At 38.7% G+C, this 8,829-nt stretch overlaps 1 non-coding gene across 1 annotated transcript; it reads right to left on the reverse strand.

Annotated features, from left to right (window-relative positions):
- Window positions 1-325: 325 nt before the first annotated feature.
- On the reverse strand, window positions 326-398 carry Trnaa-agc (transfer RNA alanine (anticodon AGC)). The gene has a single exon. It is a non-coding gene; the product is annotated as a tRNA-Ala (tRNA).
- Window positions 399-8,829: the final 8,431 nt, after the last annotated feature.

Genomic DNA, 8,829 nt, shown 5'->3' on the forward strand with positions numbered 1-8,829 from the left:
GGGGGGGGGGGTGAGAGCTGTGCAAGCAGAGGTGAGTATGTAGCTCCGTCAACAGAGTCAGCCATTCTCAAGTAACGAGATGAAAAAGCTGGATTTTCGTTGGGAGAAATGTGTTAGTCGCCAAGATGACTCTGCTGAGAAATAAATATGTGTATGTGAAGATTGAAGACGTAGTATGTTAGTAACTTTCTTATTTAAAAAGCTTTAGGAGTTTTCACATAATAAAAAATTCGGAGCCATTACTTTTCAATAAGCCCTCGTAGAATCATCTGAATGACGAAGGTCAGAACCACTTTAAAAACAGTGGAAAAAATGAAAAATTTTCTGGAGGCGCCGGGTATCGATCCCGGTACCTCTCACATGCTAAGCGAGCGCTCTACCATCTGAGCTACGCCCCCAGACAAGAAAGAGCTGCGATATGGCCAGGACACACTGCAGTGGCCGCCGTGGCTGCTGGAAGTCGGCCAGCCACAGCGCCAGGGCTTTCACCTGGGCGCCGCGTGGCGCACGCAGGTGTTCTGGCCTCCAGCACGCTTCCAGTCCTGGGCGGCGAGCACACGGACGATTCAGGCTGCTGCTCGTACATCCAGACACCTCAAAGAATGTCCTCACTCACCCAAGATATTGCTCACACCAGAAAAAGTGACAGTTATCAACCACTCAGTTCCTGTCGCTGTTACTGCTTTCAAAACGTTTTGTTGGCATTAGATGGCTTCATTGCATTCCAAGGTGAGCCCTACTATGTTTAGAATGTCATAATGTCGCACAGTGACAAACAGTTAAATCGGTATCCATACGGCAACATATGTACCCAACATATTCCAAAATGCCGCACATATAAACTGGATTTTCTGGTGCTCATACCTCGGGTTCTGATGGTGATTTAAAGATAGGGTCAAGTGTTTTGGATAGCCCTTGGGTTAGCCACCATTTATATATCCAAGAGAAAGATCGTGTTAGTGTCACTATCCTACAGTACATGTTCGAAGTATGAATTTTACACACTTCCTCGTGCTTAGGCAAATGGAGCAAATCAGATTGTTATTTTTGTTTTTCTCGTGGACGGTGGGCTTGATGGAACTTATGGAGGCGGTCGGTTCCATGGAAAATCGCAAAAAAGATTTTTTAACTATATTTTGGCCGTCAGCGGCAGACCAAAACCCTGCCGTGGACTCAGAGGCGGCTATGCACAGTAAATGGCTGTAATTTTTAAGATGTGTTCCTAAGATCCTGATCTCGAACAGCCTTGAAAATTTTATTCACATTTTTATCCGTCACCGAGATACAGAGGTTCAAAATTACCCTACTTGTACACGTAAAATACGCACGCAAAATCCGGCGTGAGGGGAAAACTTAGTTTATAAAGTGACATATCACGGAGAAATATGCTGCCAGGTGTTGGGAGACCCATGTTGTAGTACTGAAGCGCAAGCAAAATTACGGTGCAGTCAGAGGTATAAAATTAGTTTTGCATTATTTCAGATGCATGTAAGTACACTATCTAATTTTTACTGACCAATAAATTTATTTCCGTATGAGTTACTTGCCCTGCTGCAGCAGGGAAGAGAAGGGAACCAGAAGGAAACTGCTTTTATCGAAGTACAAAAAAATATGAATATGTTCCTGTTTATTTAAAAAAACTCTGACTGAAAATTGCGGCACCAGCTGCCTCATTCTACCTTCCTCAGTACCTTTAACAATTTTCCCTAGAATTTCTTCATGTGAACATATTTGCACTTTTTTTACACTGAAAGAGAAGAAGACAGTGGCAGTGACAGTGGAAAAGAGATGGAAAAGTAATAAATACTGGAAGATAGTAGACAGTGGTTGTGTTATAGAAAGAGTGAAGCAGACGATGACAGTGTGAGAACAAGAGGGAGACACAGTGACAGTGGAACATAGTTTTGACAGTGACAGAACAGTGCTGGGAAAAGAGTGAAGGAAATAGCGCTAGAGGGGGAGAATAAAGAGAATGAAAAAGTGGAAGGGGGTGAAAGCAAGTGATAGTGAGAGACAGAGTATATGACATTGACAATGAGGAAGAGAGAGGTAGTGACAGTTGGAAGAGAGAGCAGCAGGGGGAAGGAAGGAATGAGATATTAGCATTAAGATCGATCAAGAGGAGATGGTAGTCGTAGGACAGAACGAAGGGGACTAGGGAGTTAGAGAGACAGAAAGAGATGATGAGAATGAGTTGGGCTTAATGAGTGAGTCAGAAAGGGCAGGTGGGAGTGGATGTGTATGAGCCACTTAGCAACGATGGACTAGCAAAGCTGCAGGATTGTTTTGTGACTTCACAAAAGCATTTGATTGTGTAAGCCATCAATTGCTCCTGTATAAAATGGAAAATGGAAAAATACAGAATTGGATGTTGTGTTTTAGAGTGGTTCACGTATACCTCACAAAGAGAAAACAAAGAGTAGTTATATCATCAAGCAAGGAAAATTTCTTCTCTGAATGGATGATTATTTCACAAGGCGTTCCACAAGGCTCAATTCTGGGTCCAATTTTATTCTTACTTTACATAAATGACTTGCCAACAAACATAAATTCATACTCGGTTTTATTCGCTGATGATATGTCTGCCCTAATCGAAAGCAATCACTCAGAACAAATTCCTTCAACTGTCACAAATCTACTAGATAGTTTAGAAAACTGGTTCCAACTAAATGGGTTAAAATTGAGTATTGGAAGAACACATTTACTACAGTTTAAAACTAAGAACTATAAGATAAATGAAATTCATATTAGCTGCAGAAACCAGGAACTGAAAGAATCAGATCATGTTAAATTTTTAGGAATACATTTGGGCCAAAATGTATCCTGGTCTTCACATGCAGAATACTTAGCAAATAAGTTAAGCAGCCTTTGCTATGAAGATTTTGTCATGTTAAGCTAGCATGGAGATAAGAAAAGTAGTTTATCACAGCTATTTTGAAGCTGTTATAAGGTATGGCATTATCTTTTGGGGTAATACAAGCAACATCATTAGAATATTAAAATTACAAAAATCAATTGTTAGAAATATGTGTAACGCAAAACCGAAAGAATCTTGTAGCCCACTGTTAAGAAATATAAAAATATTAATTGTCCCCCCTGTTTGTACTTCTATGAACTGATTATTTTTGTATACAGTAACCTTACATTATTCGCAGGCAACAATTTTAAGCATCAATACAGCACTAGGAATAAGACAAACTTCATGCTTCTTACTCACAGGTTAACGTTATACGCACAAACCCCAGAATATATGGACATGAAAATCTACAACATGCTAAAAAAGAAACAAATAAACAGAATGGAGCTTGGGCAACTGAAACAAAAGCTACACAAGTAATTAGTGGAGAATTGTTATTGCTCCATAGAAGAATTTATGAATAATGATGTGGAAGTCTGAGCAAGGAAACATCACCTGTAAATTAAGCTTAGCAGTTTTGTGTCAAATAAATGATTGTAAAAATATGTTCACTGCGTAAATGCTGTTGTTATATATTACTTTGTAATAAATGTAAACTGGAGTGTTGATATATTGTTTTTGTAATACTGTATATACAAATTGTAATTGTAATGTAATGTTGACGAGTCCCCAGTACATCATATCTGTGATTTGACTTTGTATGTTATGGGATAGTAAAAATTCTGATTCTGATTCTGAGTGAGTTACAGTTAGAGGAAACTGTGGGAGTCTGAGAAGAATTGCGTGTTAAAAATGCGCGAATATGTTCACATGTCAAAACTTTTGGTAAAATTTTTAAAGGTGCTGCTGCCCCACCTTTTAGTCATAGTCTTTTATGTAAACAATAAAATATTCGCATTTTTTGTGCTCCGATAGAATTTTCCCACTGCTTGAAATATGTGCGAGATCAGAGATTGTCTAAAGTGCGTTTTTGCGAAGCAAATTTATTCAGTTTTATAGTTTACTAGGTACCTCAAATGAAGATAAAACTTCATTAAGAAATATTTCTTAAATCATATGAGTTAATGAAAAATATTCCATTAAACAAATTAAATGTAACATCGTTGCAAACAATGATAAACCGCATAAACTTTCTAAAAATACTGAAATTAAAACAAAACCTGTACCTCAGAGTTTACTTATTGATCGGTGTGTAATAAAGAACAGCATTTATTTGGTCCTCGTGAACTGCCGGCCTGTATAAATTATTAGTTAGAATTAAATGTTGAAATATCCCTTTTCAGGAGTTGTGTTTTTATTGCAATTTTACTTTGCATTTTTGAGCGATGAAGACTCATTTCTTATGTTACTGAAGTCACATTTAGCAGCCGTGTCGTGTTCTATCGACACGATAGCTAAGGAAGTAAATTACGTATTCCCTCCACTTTTTCTGCTTGCTCCGCCACCCTCTCTTCTCGGTTTAGTCCTCAGTCGATACAGATCGGCAAAAATCTGAAGCCTTAGTGGCACGGCAGCTGTGCAGAACAGGCGGACAGTTACGCATTAACTACAGCAGCGAGGAACGTATGTTCAGTAGTAGCTGTCTCTATGAAGAAATGACACTGTGACGATAGCGCGCGTTTACAGTCAACGTCCAAGGGAAAGGCTGCTTCTCGTATGCTCGCATAACTCTCCCGACAAATTCTTAAAGCGCATTTTCTTTTTTTTTTTTTTTTTTCGGTCAGTTTTTGCGCACCCGCTCAATCCCTATACCTTTGGTCGGGCCATATCTCGCCTCCCTTCGGTACGGCCCTGTTCGAAATGGAAATGAAAATCGAGGATAAACTCAAGCCAGCAACAACAAATAAATATATGACCCACATATTAACTGACAAAGCGAACTGAAGATCTGGCCAGTGTGACAGCACAAACATGTTTAAACCTTAGATGCACACAGGGGATGTATTAATAGCTTTACTGAGGAATTCTTACAACCGGAGCGGTAACCCACTACACGTTTCTGAGTGCCGCGATGAAGCGTACTTTCAGAACAAGAACACAAACAGGTCATACAGTATGCATCTCATCTCTGCTGTTCAAGATGCTTCGCTATCAGTATCCGTAAACTATCTTCTCCGGTTTCGTTGCTATCTTCCTTAGCTACACCTGTCGATTCGTCGCCCGTTGTTTCAGTAGGGGATCATTATGCCAATTGATATTATTATAATTATAATTTTATATTCCTTCACAGTATCTGTCATACAGTAATATCTATTTCCATGCGATTAATGCTATTTAGTGAAATTTTAATTATGGCGTTATTTTCTTTAGGAAAAACATTACAGAATTAATACCGCGAGTCATGGCGACAAACATTATATCGCTGGCGTAAATCCATGTAACGGAGCTTGCTTTTTATTTATTATTTAGAGAGAGCGTACACATTCTGTCAGCAACATCTGAAATTACAATGCTATTACGTCGAAGAATATCAGATACGGGATCGTTGAATTATGACTTGAGTTGACAAATAAATATAAACTACGATGTCAAGTTACGACAGTAAAACAAAGCCGAAAGATTAATTCTGTTTTCATATCGCAATTTGATCAAGACCCACTGGTCATAAATGAAAAGCACGATATTGTGTATCTTCTACATAGTTAATTTATTTTGTTAGCCGGTTTTCGGCTTATAAGTTCATCATCAAACTTCAACTGACAGTTGCAGTCAAAGAAGATACAATATTCATGAACAACATTGAAAAAGTCTCATGAAGACTGAAGCACGACCACAGAATAAATGTGCAGTGGTAATGGAATTAAAAAGTTAAAAAAGTTAAACAGTAAATAATTACAAAAACATCAAACCATAAAAACGTCAACACTAAACTAGAAAAAAACAGTGCCCATACAAGAATTTAAAATAAGTTAATAATCCCAATGTTATAAAACTATCATCTGACAAGCATACTGAAGAACAACTTGAAGAGGGACTACATATGAAAAGTGATACAGAAACAGAGTTAAAAGATAGAACTGACAGTTATAACAACATAAATTAACAAATACAAGAAAAATGGAGAAACAAGAATGGATCAGGCATTGTGCGAAGCAATGGAAACTGAGAAGATTAAGTGAAGTTTAGAAGACGGAGAAATATTGAGCTGAGTTTCTTCATTCAATGTTAACTCAAGACTGGGGTCAAATGTTTATTGATCTCCAACTCTCCCAACAGGTTACTTCTTTGGCCTTTGTTTGCTGTGTGGAGGCCTTGGGGCTATGGTTGGTAACAGTGGCCCTCACTCAGTACATGATCGGCAAATGTGGAGTCGTAATTCTCCAACCTCCAGCTACATTCATTTTCAGCCAACGTAGTTCCTACCTCTCTGTCTGACTGGCCACCATAAAACTTATCATCTAATCAGGAGAAGTACTTTTCCATACCTCACTGTAGACTACTAATTGGGTTTTATCTTTATTCCTGAAAATGGGCAGCGCTATGTTGCTCCTCACGTAGAAGGAAATTCTATAGTTGAGGGTTTCAGTGTTTTTAATACATTCTGCGATATCTGTTTAAGGTATAGGATTTTACACCTCTTTCTGCAAACATTCGAAGGAACAACAGAGGGAGTAGAGAGAAGGGGTCTATTTTTCTATTTTTGTTTCCTTTGCAAGATGTGGTCAGTCAAAACAGGTCTATAGTCATTACTTGAGACAGTAAATTTTGTTAGGTCTAACTTTTATTTCTATCGTTCTTTGGACGTGGGAACAGATGTGAGACGGTACACTTCTGCGTGTAAAGCTGCACGCTAGTTTGTCACTGGGTGTTGTGAGCAAGAAGGTATTGTTATTAGTGTAGTTGTAGTTTTTCTAATAATATTGAAACGATGTGTCTGTATATTGATGTCAATGATTACTTATATCTAGGAAGTTGTTGGCTTCCACTGTGAGTGGCTGTCTTTATGTTGACTATTTAAATTACGATAAAGTGCGTTGAGCTGAGCTGTCCTGTAGTGCCTGTCCACATACACAGTACACCATCCACATGTCTCAAACAAGATGTAATATTTCCACTTAAAAAACTTTATTGAAAACAATGTTGTTCAAAATTTTTCCCGAATATTTCAGCCAAAGGTGGTCTAGGAGATCATGTAAGTGATGATACAGAGTGTCTAGGGAATAGTTTTATGCTATGTTTGTCTGAGAAGCCAATCTCAACTCATCCATTTCCACATGGCTGACATTAGGCCCGTACATCAACTCTAGCAGAATATCAACACCTTCCCATAGTGGTATGTTGGCAGACAAACTGCAGACAACAAACTACACTAATTTAGCAATGTAAGATGGATATATCTTTTCTCTTATTTACAAAGTCCACTGATTAGACGTATTAAAGTCCACTGAATTTTTAATTTTATCTTACCTGGAAAAACATATTTTCAGACTTTGAAACAAAATTATTAATTGACATGAACGTAGTGTCTCCTAGGTGGCATGGACTTCCAAACTACATAAGCAAGGTTTACCCATTCGTCCAGTCGTATCCCCATTCACTGCTCTATCTGGCAAGTAAATTGACCACTTCAATAAAAGTAAACCTAAATTACAGCGTATGAAGGCATGAGAGGGAAAAGGGCCAGTCCTACCAAGAGTATGTTTCTACATTGTTACGGCAGTGGAAGTCGATTTCTGATGTTTTGGTAGTGGCTGCGGTAATGCTAATTTAATAAATGTTGCAGCTAACATAAGTAGTGATGCTGATAGCGCAAGCAAATGCAAGGGCAATGAAAATGTAATGCATGATAACGGAAGAAATTTGAGAATAAAATTTTGTGCAGTAGCAGAAACGAAAACATTTCCGCCATTTAATGTAATTGCTGCACCGATGTATCTGCTTAATATGATAGCATTGATTCTGGTAGGGGTGAGGCTGTTAGCAGTTCTCAGTAATGTGGCTACGGCAGTACAGCGCTATGGCTCGAGGAAATCGAAGTTTCTTGTACCAGTGCTTACGTTCGTTCCTAGCTTGTTGAACAGAAAAGTTAAAAGAAGGAAAACGCAAGTAGTCTACTCATGTAGGCAACGGTTTGAATACATAAAGAATAACCGACGAAAGAACACGTCCGGAATCATCAAAATGAATAAATAAAATGTTGGACATTGGTCAATGGTTAATCACTAATTGCTCTAGTTGGACATCAAAGTTTCGATTTTACAGATATGAATGACCAGTGTATACTAGTATTTGGAAGGGAATGGATTAATGTAGACTATAGGTTCCTTACATGACATAGTCTACTTAAATCGTATGGCGCAATAGTTTCGTTGATCAGTTGGCAATTCCTGGTGCTATAGGTAAAGATGACCACCCAAACCTCGGTGTTCAGTCGTCAGAAACGCAACGTGTCAACCGAGATGCGTAAATTAAAGAATTCCGCTACCAGAAACTGACAGTGCAACTTGCAGTACCGGGATATGCTTCAATTATAGACCAAAAACATACTTACTATTTTCTCCGTGTGTACAACAATGATAACGTGTTTCGTGCAAATCCCTGTTCCGGTAAAAGGCAGTTCTGCTTGTAAGTGGGCGTGATGGATGGCCGGGAGTTTCCATTAAGGCTGCAGGTTGTTTTATTTTCGAGGTGTTTAGCCGACAAAGTGAATAAAGTTACGGTCAGTAATTGTGCCGTTAATGACTCTTCTCTGACATTTTGAGGAGACAGTGAAGGATGTAGCAGCAGTTAGGCTCCGGAACTCGTTGACCGGCTGGGCGTGTACTCGAGAAAAAGCCTCCGACTCACCTCGACAAGCTATCGTAAGAGCCGCACAATGTCGTCGATCTTCACGCAGAGCCTACTGTTAACGTTCGGATTACACTATTTGTTTATTCGTTTCTCTATTATCTGGTTGCCTTATTATTTACACG

Source organism: Schistocerca cancellata, chromosome 1, assembly GCF_023864275.1.
Source record: "Schistocerca cancellata isolate TAMUIC-IGC-003103 chromosome 1, iqSchCanc2.1, whole genome shotgun sequence".
Classification (NCBI taxonomy): Eukaryota; Metazoa; Arthropoda; class Insecta; order Orthoptera; family Acrididae; genus Schistocerca; species Schistocerca cancellata.